At 56.8% G+C, this 13,661-nt stretch overlaps 4 non-coding genes across 4 annotated transcripts; all 4 read left to right on the forward strand.

Annotated features, from left to right (window-relative positions):
• Positions 1-4,329: 4,329 nt before the first annotated feature.
• TRNAS-AGA (transfer RNA serine (anticodon AGA)) lies at positions 4,330-4,411 on the forward strand. Its single transcript has one exon. It is a non-coding gene; the product is annotated as a tRNA-Ser (tRNA).
• Positions 4,412-7,096: 2,685 nt separating this feature from the next.
• TRNAM-CAU (transfer RNA methionine (anticodon CAU)) lies at positions 7,097-7,168 on the forward strand. Its single transcript has one exon. It is a non-coding gene; the product is annotated as a tRNA-Met (tRNA).
• Positions 7,169-9,451: 2,283 nt separating this feature from the next.
• Positions 9,452-9,523, forward strand: TRNAG-UCC (transfer RNA glycine (anticodon UCC)). Its single transcript has one exon. It is a non-coding gene; the product is annotated as a tRNA-Gly (tRNA).
• Positions 9,524-10,630: 1,107 nt separating this feature from the next.
• TRNAL-CAG (transfer RNA leucine (anticodon CAG)) lies at positions 10,631-10,713 on the forward strand. The gene has a single exon. It is a non-coding gene; the product is annotated as a tRNA-Leu (tRNA).
• Positions 10,714-13,661: the final 2,948 nt, after the last annotated feature.

The raw sequence follows: 13,661 nt of genomic DNA on the forward strand, positions 1-13,661 counted from the left end.
CCTCGAAGCTAACTGGCTTTGTGAAGCTGGGACACAGACGAATTGTTTTGATGTTTGGTGGTATGAAGCAGGAGCAAAACATTTCAGATGAAAGAGGCAAGGGCTTAATCACCAGCGAGGCCTCGGCAAGCGGCAACGGCTAGGTGTTTAGATGCATCATGAGCAAGGAGTGCTTGTGGCCCCCGTGGGGCTCTGGGACACAGCATAAAAGCCTGCGCTGCTCCAGGCTCCGCATCCTCCTCTCTTGCCTCCCTTTCCTCGAGGAACCAGGTAAGCCCGAGTCCGCTCCATCTCTCTCTTTGGGCTGAACTGCTGTCATGGTGGCTACTCAGGTTGATGCTTGGGCTGCCTCAGCTTGGCCCTGCAATAGGACTGTTGAAGGGCTGTCACCTCTCTCCCTTTTCATGGGGCTGGCTGGGGAGAGCAGGGAAGAGGGGGTTTCTTTCAAGCAGAAGGAGATCAGTGGGGCTGAGCTGTAGGGAGGTCTGCCCACCAGAATTTCTGCCTTCGGCAGATGGTCTGTAACCAAATGGCCGCGTGCATCCAGTGCCTTCTCCAATGCAGCAATGTTTGTTCTGGGGCTGGGGTATGATCAGTCTTTCCACAGGTGCTTTGAAGCCACTCTGCTGGGCCCTATCCCAAAAGTGGGTCAGCCTTCCTGTGCTGTGCAACTCGGACAGCGCGACGAGGGCCGTGGGAGCTGTAGGCACACTGTGTGTTTTTAAAACAAATAGTGTCCACGCAGAGAGCTGAGGAAAAGAAAGACAGACTGATATTGAGGTTCGTGCTCCCTGCCTGCTCTGTGTTTCAGCTTTGCCTCCCTCACCGAGAGATGTCTTGCTTCAGACCCTGTCCCCCAGGCCCCTGCGGTGCCTCTGGCCCAACCCCACTTGCAAGCAGCTGCAATGAGCCCTGTGTCGCCCGCTGCGCTGACTCGACGGTGGTCATTGAGGCCTCCCCGGTGGTGGTGACCCTGCCGGGCCCCATCCTCACCTCCTTCCCTCAGAGCACAGCCGTGGGATCCTCTCTCTCCGCTGCTGTTGGGAGCTCCCTCAGCGCCGGTGGGGTTCCCATCTCTTCTGGGGGCTCCCTTGGTCTGGGGGGGTCAGGGCTCTGTCTGCCTCCCCGCCGATGCAATCTGAACTGCTGAAGCCGGCGGATCATCCCCTTTGTAGCAGGAAGGAAGACGGGGACCATGCAGGAGGAGCGTGGCCACGGCTTGCAGACGGGCTGGGTGTCCTCATCCCACGTGGCAGGAGGGACCTGGGCCCGCTGCTCCTCGCTGCACGGCAGGCCTCGCCGTGCCTCCTCTGGCTCTGCTTTGCTCTGAGCTCCTCGAGAAAGGGCTTGTTCTCTTCTGCTTTGCTGAACCTCCTGCTGACAGGGGGAGGGTGCCGGAGTTAGGGACTGCTCTTGGTGGGCTGGGATTGCCACCAGGTAGGGCAGAATGGGAAAAGGCAAGTGCTTTGTGTGGAGCTTGTTCTTGGGAAATGGGCCATTCTCTGTGCCTCCCTGAACCCTGCAGATGTGTTTCTTGGTCTCTGTCCTGTGCCACTGCATTTCGTCCTTCTCATTAAAGACTTTGTGCAGCATAGCTGGAGACTTGTGGTTGATTGTTCTCCTCCTCCCTCAGTTAGCCACCTGCTCTGCAAGGAAGAGCAGTGGCCTTTGTCCTGAGCTTACCACCAGTTGTGCAAAGCGCTCCCTGAACTGATACCAGAGCACCAAAAATAAGCAAGCAGGCAAGAGAAATACTGAAAAGCCTCAGAGAAATGGAGCATGAGTCTGTAGCCTTGTGATCACAACCCTGTGGTATCTCTCGTGGTCAGCCTTGAGTCCCGCTACTTCAGGAGCTTCTTCCCGCATTCAAGAGCTGATCTCATTTCTTCTGCCAGCGTACCCACTGTGTCTTGCATGTATGCTCAGGAAGCAGTGACTTTTTGCTGCCTGCCCTGAGTACCCCAGGCCAGAGGACAGAAGCAGGCTTATGAACTGGGCTGAGATGGCAACACTTGCTGAGGTGGCAGGAAAAAATGGGCACGTGTGCCCAGCTGAGTTGTGGAGGCCCCCTTCAGAAACAGGCAGGGACAAGTTGCCTTCCTGAGCCTGAATCTCAGGCAGGGTCCTGGCATTTGGAAGGCAGGTTTATGCCTCCTTTCCTTTTGGTGATGCACCTTGCTACTCACAGGTGTTTTGGAGGAAATAAGCACCTGAGCTGCTCAGCAGTAAACCGAGGCCTCCCACATGCAAGCATGCAGCCAAGCGCAAAGGAATATCCAGTGTTGCTGTTTAGTCTCCCAGATGATGCGTTTCTCTCCTCAATGCTGCACCACCAAAAGCTCTCAGCAGTCATTGCTGCTCCAGGTGCATGAGCTTTGGGGCAGGTGCACGTCTTCCCCTGACTGGAACAGGGGGAAATACAAGAAATGTCACACCCAGTAACCCTGTTTTACTGCAAGGGTGGCCAAAGATGGGAATTTTCTTCAGAAATTTCATATGAAACACAGTCATGGCACTTCTCTCTTTCACTGCTCTTTTGGGAATGAACTCCAGGGGATGGGTATGCAGTGGAAAGGAGGAAAGTGCTGGTCTGGACGTAGGCAGTGTGACTGCAAGATGGGGTTAGGGTGGGCCTTTCAGTGGGGAAGAGTCCATGCAGAAACACAATCCCCCGCTTTGTAACTCCACCAACTTATAGCACTGCTATTGACAGAGTGGGAGTCTGTAAATACTCTGCCAACCCAAACCTTCCATACAACCCCACCGCCCAGAATGGTTTTTGAACTGTCAGCACAGCAAAGAACATTGCTTTTTTTTGATTTAAGCAGCCCTGGAAGGAGAGCCTTGAGAAGCTTCACCCACTTCAGGTAGAGAGTCTAGGTGAGAGAGGCTCCTTGCGTTTCCCTTGGCCCACAGGCCATAAGCTGCAAGAGAAATGAGGGTGTCTCAGTTCTTAGTTACCAGCAACATCATTACATCCAGTTCCAGTAAACTTCAGGGTGCCTCTGCAATGCTGCAGCCTGGACGGGGTAGGTGTAGCATCTCCAGGGTGACTTCAGATCAGACAGACAGGCCTTTGAGCCATTCCATAAAGAACAGGCCTCCTCCCACCACACTCCAAAATTGCATAGCTGGCCTCATGAAGCACAGTCTGTCCCCTGACCACCACCTAGGCATTCTCAGTCTTCATCTGTTCCCTGCCTTAGCAGCGTGCTTTTCTTGCCAGGTGCAACCAGCCGCAGCAGCAGCAAGACCAGCTCTGTGCCAGGCCAAAACTGCCTCTCTCCTGGCCCCTGTAGCAGCACTGCAGTGAAGAGCCAAGTCTGGAGCCCTCCCAACAGGCAGATAGCACTGGTCTCTCTTGCTCTCAAGGCTGCAGGGAGGAGAGGGGAGTGGCTTGAAACCCCAGGGGAAAGCTGGGAATTTTTTGAGCAGGAGAGGCTGCCTGCAGAGGATGTAAGAAACCCTGGAGCCAGGCTGAAGAGACGTTTGTCAGCCTTGGCCAGGAATCTAACCCGGGTCTACTGCTTGGAAGGCAGCTATGCTCACCACTAAACCACCAACGCACCTGTGGGCAGTGCTGCCTCCTGCTCCTCCAGATCAGAGCCTGGCCTGCCTCCTGCTCCTCCGCTTCACAGACTGGCCGGCCTCCTCCTTCCAGTCTCCCCGCGCACACACTTACTTCCTTAACTCGCTCCTCATGTTCACCCTCTCGACTGCAACCACCTCCTACCCTTGCTCTGCATGCAGTCAGCCACGCAGCCATCTTTCCATAGATCTCTGCCACTCTAACAAACCGTTCCCTCTACACACCAACACCCTGCATGGCAAGTGTCATAGTCTTTGTTCAAGGATTGACACCACCCTACGTCCCCAAGAGGCTGGACGTGCTGCCGGGGGGTCACCATCTCCCCTGCAGTAATGTCCCCATGCTAGCGCTCACAGCAGGCTTGGAGTCCCCCTCAGATAAATTTGAGAAGCAATGCGGGGATTAATATCCCACCCCACAACTACCACTAGCCCTGATGGTCTCCACGCAGCTGCCTTCCCTTCTTCCCTGGAAGCAGTCACGACCAGCTGGGGAGTGAAAGCATCCCCTGTGGCAGGATATCCCAGATACCTGGCTGAGGGCAAGGCGTTGGGAGCTGCAGCTATAACCCCTGGGGTTACGCCTCTCAAGGCCTCTGGAAGGCTGGCACCAGGTGCCCGTCATGCTCAGTGCAGGTCCCAAATGCAGGGCTTTGAGTGAAGCCTGGCCCTGAAACTCACAGGGAGCCAGGTGTCATTGCAGAGGGCATGTGATCAGCAGGGCAGAGAGGGCTGGAGCAGGTAGTTGTGGCCGAGTGGTGAAGGCGATGGACTAGAAATCCATTGGGGTTTCCCCGCGCAGGTTCGAATCCTGCCAACTACGGGGCGCAGTCCCCTTTTGGGCTGCCTGCAGTTAACCCCGCTGCAGCCGTGGGACTCTGCTCCACACTGTACCTGGTGCCCAGGGAGACAGTAAAACCCACTTGCCTACAGCACTTGGCCTCTCCTGTCCCCGTCCCACCCCTTGAAATTCTTGGATGGATGGATGGGAAATCCTGCTCCCATTGACAAGGTAGGCAAGTTGGGGGAAGAGAATGGACCAGTGCTGAGTATGAGCCATGAGAAGAGGTCCACTGTGTTGGTTGTTGAGCAGAAGTTAAGAGCCTGATCTCGCCTGACATCCCAAGCAGCACAGCCCCACCAGCTCTCTTCCCTACACCCGAAATGACAGCAGCCTATCTCCAAAGAGAGCTTCCACAACATGGCCCTCATTGCTAAAGACGAAGGGAAGACACCTCATGGATCTGAGATCTAGCCAGCACTCACAAGTGCCCCTCACTTTAGGTCTCACAAAGGCAGACTGGTGTGGAGCAGCAGGCAAGGGGGGAGGAGAAAGGGCCAGCATCGACTGTGAGCTACAGAAGAGGTCCTTCTTTGCAGACATGGACACCATTGCTAACGATGAGGTGAAGACATATCATAGATCTGAGATCTTGCCTGGTGTCCAGGGGGTATTCTGCCTGACCCATCCCCATCCCCTGCACACATGGACTGCCTTTCCCAGGGGGCTTTCCCAAATTTAGCTTAAGGATGAGATGATGAGGGCTGGATCTCTCCTGTCTCCTCCTCTTCTGGGAAAGACGTGGACATGCAGAAGATGACATGGTGGTGCCTGTGGCATCAGGAGACCATCCCCTGCCATCACAGAACCTGATGGGTGGGATGGAAAATAGCCAGAGGCTTCCCAGAGGGCTTCTTTCAATCCCCTGCCCAGCTGCTCCCAACAGAGCGGTAGCAGAGGAGGAGCTGCTGATAGCCTGCCTGGGTGGTTCAGCGTGTTAGGGAAAAGGAAACCCTGAGGGGCCCATGCAGAGAGGGCCCAGAGAAAGAGAAGGAGAGACAAGCCCATTGCTGGTGCATGGTCCATTCCCCGCAGCCATGCCACTGAGGGTGGGGGAAGAACTGCAAGGGAAAAAGAAGCTCAGAGAGATTGTCAGTATGAATGAAGAAGGAAGGGGGCAGTGGAAGGGGGACCTGGAGCTGAGCCAGGGACATCTTGATCTGCAGTGAAATTCCTTCCCCTGAGCAGTAGCCGCGGTAGCAGGCATCCTGGGGCCACGCTCCCCATGCTCACATTTGCGCCCACATCCCAGCCCTCTCCATCCCACTTTTGCTTTTCTCTCCTCTGCCAGGTTGTTGCATGCTCTGGCCTGTGGATGGGACAGGGAACCAGCAAACACAAGACCAAACATACAGGCCTCAGCACTGCCACCTCGACCCTCACCCTCACCAACAGGATCTACCAGATCAGCCTGCTCAGAGCCCTCCTGGGATGCCTTGTAGCATTTAAGACTGGCCACAACCCAGTCCAGCTGGTCCGGCCCTGCCCTGGGGCGACTGGGAGCCACCTCCACCCCCAGCAGTGCTGGGCAGGATAGGAACCATACCAGGCAGGGAGAGAAGGGGTTGGGGTTTCTCTGACTCCCTGGCACCCTGCATGGTGACGGGGGCAGCCCTTGGCTGTCGGCGAGCTGCAAGGGCAGGGCTGCGCCAGGAAGGAGGACAAGCCGGGAGCTGTGGGGGAGCGCAGCACAGCACGGGCAGGGTAAGGCCCACACAGGCGGTGTGAAAGGCAAGGCCCTACCTGCTATGCAACTTGCTTAGAGGAGCAAACACTGCCTAGGACTAAGAGCGTTTACCTCAGGGTCAACGTGACCTGAAGACCCAACCTAAACCGGCTCTCACTGGCTGAGAACACCCCATACAGACGATAAAACAATAGGAGCTTTGTCTTTCAAAAAAACCCCAGGTATGTAACTATGGCCAGAACAGCAATGGACCTGAATCTAGTATAAAACCCCTCCACCTGCACAGGACATTGGTTTAGAACGATGAAGATTAACACCCCACTGACCATACGTCCACACCACCTGCCTGGGAGAAGCACATACGGATTTCGTGAGCAACAGTAACTGATTAGCCCACCCCTTAACATGAGTAATTGGACTGGTTGACACAGCTGTATTGTAAACATATATAAACCCTGCTTTCCTCTAGGTCGGGGTCCTCCATGCGTTAGGCTGGGGCACTGCTATGTGCACAGCTAAAATCGGAGCATTATTTCCCTTGGTAATTGTATGCTAAGCGTCCTTGTCTCCCTCCCCAGCTGGCAAAGGACTGACTTTTATGCCGGGAACAGGCCCACAGCCCCCTGGGAGATGGATTTCTGGGCAGGGTTGCAGCCCTCGTGAGCTTGCTGGAGAGCAGCTCCTCTCTGCCCTGCAAAGCTACAGGGCTGTCCCCTCGCTCCAGGGGACAGCTCGGGTGCTCAGAGAGAAAGTCCCCATCCAGGGTTATGGGCAGGAGATGTGGGGAGAAGGGCAAGGCAAGGCCCTTGCGCTTCCCACCCCAGGCCCACCGCCAGTGAGCTTTCCAGGGAGACATTTCTCCAGCCTGGGCGAGGGTGCGGGTAAGAGGAATGGAAAGGTGTGAGCACAAGTGCTGGTGCTGGCAGTGCCGGGGAGCATCGGGCAGGGCTGTGGGAGGTGCCGGCTGAGGTGCTGGGGGGAGCAGAGTGGCGCAGCGGAAGCGTGCTGGGCCCATAACCCAGAGGTCGATGGATCGAAACCATCCTCTGCTAGATGCTTCTTTTCCCTGCTCCTGACAGCTGCTGCCTCTCCCAGCAAGTTTCAACCTGCGCTGCTCTAGCGCTCTGGGCAGCCGTGGCCATGGCCCTACTGCTCCCTCAGCCCCTGCTCTCTGCCACTGCCACCTTCTTTCTCCTTTGCCTTCTTAGGAGCCAGCACTCCCAAAGTGCCCCTCGGCAAAGCAGACGGGTGGGTGTGGACCAGCAGGCAGCTCTCCCCACAAGGAAGGGGGTGTCCTGGGGACACAGGTGTTTCTCCCTTCCCATCAGGCAGCTCAGTCCCCAACTTCACAGCCACAGGTGGGAACCTCCAGGGATCTGCACGTGGGGAGGAGGACAAGGCTGCTGCTACTTTGGGAAACTCCAGTGCCTGTCGGCTTTACCACCTGGGCGCTTCCACCGTCATAGTCTGTTTGCTGCCGTGCCCACTTGTAGGTCTAGCCAGGAGCAGGGCCGAGCAGGTATTCCCAATGGGCGCTGTATTGGCTATATGTGGTTAGCTGTTGGGAGGGGAGGGGAGAGGAGTGCTGCAAGGTGGCTTCTGTGAGAAGAGGTAAGGGGCTGCCCTGTGCCAGACACAGCTGGTTCCAGCTGCCTCCACAACACTGAGGCATCTCTGAAGTTTGTGGCATGGAGAGCACCCGTGATGGAGCTCCAGGATGACTTGCTCCTTCCCTTGCCAGGCCATGGATTGCAATGACCCTTCAAAAACAATCGAGAGTGGCCTCTTCCAGAAGTCCTCCTTGTCTGAGTGCTTCTGTGAGCTGGCAGCAGGAAGACGGCATGGGTATCTGCAAGGGAGCTCCCTGCTACCTGAGTACCTGATGGGCCAAAAGCCAGATGGGCATGTAGCATGGAATGTGGCCGATGCTCATATCTGACCAAGAAACCTGAGCTAGAAGTGATCCACCTGGCCTATTTGCACATTACACAATAGGAATCATAATTGTTACCCTAGCATTGCCTGCTTTTCACTCACCGATTGCTGAGCTGATACAAGACCGGTGAACAAGATATGGACGTACCTAGTGCCTAAGAAGAAATCCAGGCTAGTTGCTGTGCCTTTTCAATTCAACCAAAGGGCACATCACGCAACCACACGTTAGCCCGGGACAGCGTGAACGGGACTCCAACTGGGGCAGACTCCGACTGTGTTAGCTCAGCGTTATGCCCTGCGGTATTCCCAATGGGCACTGTATTGGCTACATATGGCAAGGTTTTGGTAGCGGAGGGGTCAGGGGGTGCAGCAGGGTGGCCTCTGTGAGACGAGGTAAGGGGCTGCCCTGTGTCGGACACAGCCAGTTCCAGCTCCAGAGTGGACCCACCGCACGACACGGATGAGCCATCAGCAAAGTCTGTGGCCCCCCTGTGAAAACACATACCGGAAAGGGCAGAATACACCGGGCAGAGGGAGGAGGAAGGAACAAAAGGAGTGGGAAAGAGCAGAGGGAAGCTGCGTCTGGCTTGGGCAGGCAAAGGAGCCTGGTGCGAGGGAGTGAAGTTGAGCCTGGGACCGGGGAGAGGAAAGGTGGTGGTTGATGTTTGTCTTTTTGTTTCTCACTACGTGAATCTGTTTTAACTGGCAAAAAATTATTTTTTCCCAAATCAAGCCTGGTTTGCCCACAACAGTTTTTGCTAAGCCACGTCCTTGTGTTTATCTTGAGCCATGAGCTTTCTCATGCAGCCTTCAGTGCCCTGCACCCCAGCGAAGGTGGGGAAAGGAGTGAGCAGCTGGGTGGGTGTTTGGCTGTGCTCATACCACCAGAGGTGCATAGACACAAGCGCACGTACACTTGCATAGTACATGCACAGCTGGCACACGTATGAACGCAGATGGGGAGCGGCACCATTTCCAGCACCCACAGAAGCACCACCAGCACTGGCACAGGCATGAACAAGACAGCTGGCCCAAGCCTTTTCTTTCCCTCTGGCTGCTTAGGGCTGGAGATCGGTGCTGGAGACAGACCCCCTCCCTCCCACATGCACGCCAGCAGGTCCCTCGAACCCCTGGCCGTACCATAGGTCCGTGCAGAGTCCATGCCCGGAGCTCAGTCCTGGTGTGTCCAGCGTCCTGCTCCAAGCCTGGGCAGTCCCTGATGCTGATCTCCCCTAGTCGGCGGCTAGTGCAGCTTGAGATTCCCTAGCCAGCATCTTACACACACAGAAAAGCACACACAGCCTCGCAGCTTGAGGTCGTGCGTGTGTGTGCAGGGGGCTGGCAGGAGGAGGCCGGCCAGGCTGCCCAGTGGAGGAGCAGGAGGGAGGAGGCCACCAGGTGCGTTGGTGGTATAGTGGTGAGCATAGCTGCCTTCCAAGCAGTTGACCCGGGTTCGATTCCTGGCCAACGCAGAGAAACTTTTCTTCAGAGTGCCTTGCCTCTGCTGCTCCAAAGGAACCCAGCTTCCCTCAGCAAGTCCAGCTCCCACAGGGCGTCGAGCCACGCTCCCCTTGACTCCCAACACAGCCTTGCCTGGTGGCCAGGCCTCTGGGCACCTCCTAGGCCAGCAGACACAGGCCTGCCTTTTAGCAAGGCCAGCCTTGGCAAAAGCAGACTGCGGGGGCTGCTTTGGACCATACAGAGATTCTCAGGGAGTGTTGAAGCACTGGAGCACCTGCCCAGAGAACTTTGGGACTCTCTATGCCTGGGTATCACACTCAAGTTCCCATGGGGCTCACGCACTGAGCCACCTGCTCTAGCTTTGGGGCTAGCCCTGCTTTGAGCAGGCATTTGGACTAGTGACCTCCTGAGAGATGCCTTGCAGTCTAGCTCCTTCCATGAAGCAACAAGTCCCAGGGAGAGCTGTGCCCTCCTTCCTCTGCACCACGGGCAGTAAGTGAGCCTCTTCCCCACAGGAACTGGAGCTCAGTCGTTGCTCAGCACTTGGCGCATCTCCTGTCCTTTTGCCTTCACGCTCCAGCCCCTTTGCCACACGCTGACTCCTTGAGACCGGCACAGCATTCCCCCAGGGGTTGGTGTGGCAGAGCCCTCCTTGCCCAGCCTTCCCGGCCACGAGGAGGGAGGAAGGAAGCACCCTTGTTGCCCCAGGAACCATCCACAAGGCAGCACTGCCGGCCAAGTGCTTGTCTTGCAATATCCTGAGGCTCTGGGGGGAATGGAGAGAAAGGTAGACGTGTGCCTGGAGGCCCTTGACCACGTGTTGGCGTGTGCAGAGTCATAATTTGCTGATGGTTCCTTTGGTTGCTCCCATGAAGGCTTGCCTTGGCCTTTGCGAGACGCTGCCCCTGTGCTGGTACTGTGTGGTCCAAAGTGGCTGTAGGAGCTGCGGTCACCTGTCAGCAGCCCTTGGTGGGAGCAGGGCAAGGGTGGTCCCAGGAGCCAGCTCCCCCTGCAGCAGTGCCAGGAGGAGGCTGGCTGAGGTGGGCTGGCTCTGGCAGCCGCCAGGGGAGGAGCAGCAGAGGCAGCGTTAGCAGCAGCAGCCGCAGCAGCAGCAGTGGGTCAGGATGGCCGAGCGGTCTAAGGCGCTGCATTCAGGTTGCAGTCTCTGTGGGAGACGTGGGTTCGAGTCCCACTCCTGACAGGCTCCTCTCTCTTGGTGGCCTCCTTCAGAGCTTCTCTCTCTTGCCCCGCCCCCCTCTCTTAAGTGGGGGCTCTGCTCAGCCTGCTGTCCGGCCCTTGCTGCAGTCCCAGCTGTTGCCGAAGGAGAAATGGGCATAACCGTGCAGCCCCCAGTAGCAGGTGATTAGGCCTAGAACAGAAACATGGCCCCTAGGGAATTCCACTTTTCCACTCTCCCCTACAAAACTCACATTCTGCATGCCTCTCGCCTAAAATGCGGCTCTTTGGACATTCACCCACAACATCCTCCCTCCCTGCTTCCACTTAGCCCTCCAACAACCCTTCTGGGCAGAAGGCATTCCAGGGAGTCAGGGGGTGCATCCTCCTGCTTCAAGCAGGCTCACACCAGCTGATGGGTGCTTTGTCCTTTCGGGTCATAAAGTACCTTGAGGGCAGACATGTCACAGCCTCTCTGCACCCCTGTTCCCATGCTTAGGCACCCTCAGGGTGATCATCTTTGTTCATGTAGCCAGTCACAAACTGCCTGTTCACTTTCTGACCACTGGCTCCCATCCTCCAGCCGTCGCAGTAACCTCCTTGTGGGCACTGGGAGGCTCCCATTAGATCCCCGCTAAGCTTTTTCTTCTCCCAGCTAAGCAAGCCTTGGGTCCTCAGCCTCTCCTCACAAGGCCAGAGCCCCCGGCCCCTGACTGTCCTAGGGATCCTCCGCTGAACTTGCTCCAGTTTATCATCACTTTTCCCTGGTTCCCCAGATAGTCTTCCCTCCCCATTTTTGGAGACTGGGGCAACTTCTCCCTCTCGTTAGTCATCAGGGAGCTCCCCTGCCCTCTGCTCCCAAAGCTGGAGAGCCCCTGAGATGCGTCCTTCCCTCTTTCAGGCCCAGGGCACACTCTATAGGTGCCAATCCAGGATGTGGCGTTGACCAGCAGGGTTTCAACCCAGGAAGTTTCCCTCAACTGGCAGTTCCTCACCAGCAAATGCAGCCAGCACCAGTGGGAAGAGGGGCAGGTGGGAGTAAAGGCCCACCAGTAGGAGGTCAACAGGGACATTGCAGGCTCTAGGGTATTTCTCTCCAACACTGCTGACAGGACAGAGACATCCTTTTTCAGAAGGACCGCAGTCAGGACGTTTATCAGGAAGAGGGCACGTGCACAAGGTGGTATCAGAGTATGCCAGAGCACGTCGTGATTGAGGGAGATGCTGAGGGTGCTGGGTTTGTTCAGCCTGGAGAAGAGAAGAGGAGGGCGGGGTTCTGCTGTGTGAAGGTGGCTCTCTGGCTTGCCAAGGCCTACCCTCAGCCAGAAAGACCGCAGGAGGTGAGGTGACCTGGCCTCCTGTGTGGTCAGCCTGGCCTGAGCTGCAGCTCCCAGGTGCTGGCGAGCTCTGGGAGATCTCTGGCTCCCAATGAAGCCTGTAAGGGGGCACAAAGTGTCCTCCCCACAGTGTCGCACAGGGAGGAGCAGCATCCGAGGCTCCTGTGGTAGGAACATTTGCCATGACCCCAGCAAATGGGCTGGGGACCACAGGAGTCCCAGCAGGCAGTGCTGTCAGGAAGGAAACCGAGGACAAAATGTCCTGAGCAATGAAGCTGCCTGCACTGGTCCATATGGCCTCCTGGCTCCCCGAGTGCTGGATGAGACCAATGAGCCTGGGTAGAGCCCCAGGAACACCCTCCATTGCCTGGAGATCCACTGTCTCAGCCCCAGAAGGGACATCTCCCCTCCAGTGGCAGTACAGTATCTGTATGGGAAAGAGCTATCTCTGTCCCCATACCCATGCCCTGGAGGGGGGTTCCTCCACCCCTTTGAAAGACCTTCAGAGAGTGGGCCCTGCTCTTGCTGCAGAATGATCCGCCAGCTGCAGCAGTTCGAACTGCAGTGAGGGGGAGGCAGACACAGCCCTGACCCCCCCAGACCAAGGGAGCCCCCAGAAGAGATGGGAACCCCGCCGGCGCTGAGGGAGCTCCCAACTGCAGCTGAGAGAGAGGATCCCACGGCTGTGCTCTGAGGGAAGGAGGTGAGGATGGGGCCCGGCAGGGTCACCACCACTGGGGAGGCCTGGATGGCCACAGTCGAGTCAGCGCAGCAGCTGACACAGAGCTGACACAGGGCTCACTGCAGCTACTTGCAAGTGGGGTTGGGCACCACAGAGGCAGTGGGAGACATCTCCCGGTGAGCGAGGCAAAGCTGAAACACAGAGCAGAGAGGGAACGCTTGGCCATTTGCTAAGCAACCATCTGCTGAAGGCGCAAATTCTGGTGGGAATACCTCCTTGCAGCTGAGCCCCACTGATCCCCTTCTTCTTAAAAGAACCCCTCTCTTTCCCGCTCTCCCCAGCCACCACCATCAAAAGGGAAAGAGGTGACAGCCCTTGAAGAGTTCTATTGCAGGGCCAAGCTGAGGCAGCCCAAGTATCAGCGTGAGTAGCCACCATGACAGCAGTTCAGCCCACAGGGAGAGATGGAGCGGACTCAGGCTTACCTCGTTCCTCGAGGAAAGGGAGGCAGGAGAGGAGGATGCGGAGCCTGGAGTAGGAAAGGCTTTTATGTGGTGTCCCAGAGCCCCGCTGGTCATGAAGGACACCTCAAGTCAACTCTCAGGGGCTTCCAGTGCACAGAGGCAGGCTAACGCTGGGAGACATCTCTCTCTATGTGGGTCGTCATGGGCTCACAGGAGATGGTGGGAGATGGTGGGCAAAACTGAAGGCCAGTTTGTCGGCCGGAGGGTAGCTGCTTGCAGGCAGGAGTGAGGGCCACAAGGACCTTCCTTATGCTTATCAGTCTCTGCCACAGCCTGTCTGTTCTGACCTTGAGCCAGGGAATGAAGGCAGATCCACAATGAGAAAGAGTAGACCAGAGATTCAGGCTGGTCTCCCTCAAGTGATCTCTCCTTGGGATCTCCAGAGCCACGTCCCTTGATGACTTGAAGAGATTCTTCCAACCAGGGGTCT

This window comes from Aptenodytes patagonicus, chromosome 10, assembly GCF_965638725.1.
Source record: "Aptenodytes patagonicus chromosome 10, bAptPat1.pri.cur, whole genome shotgun sequence".
NCBI classification, from domain to species: Eukaryota; Metazoa; Chordata; class Aves; order Sphenisciformes; family Spheniscidae; genus Aptenodytes; species Aptenodytes patagonicus.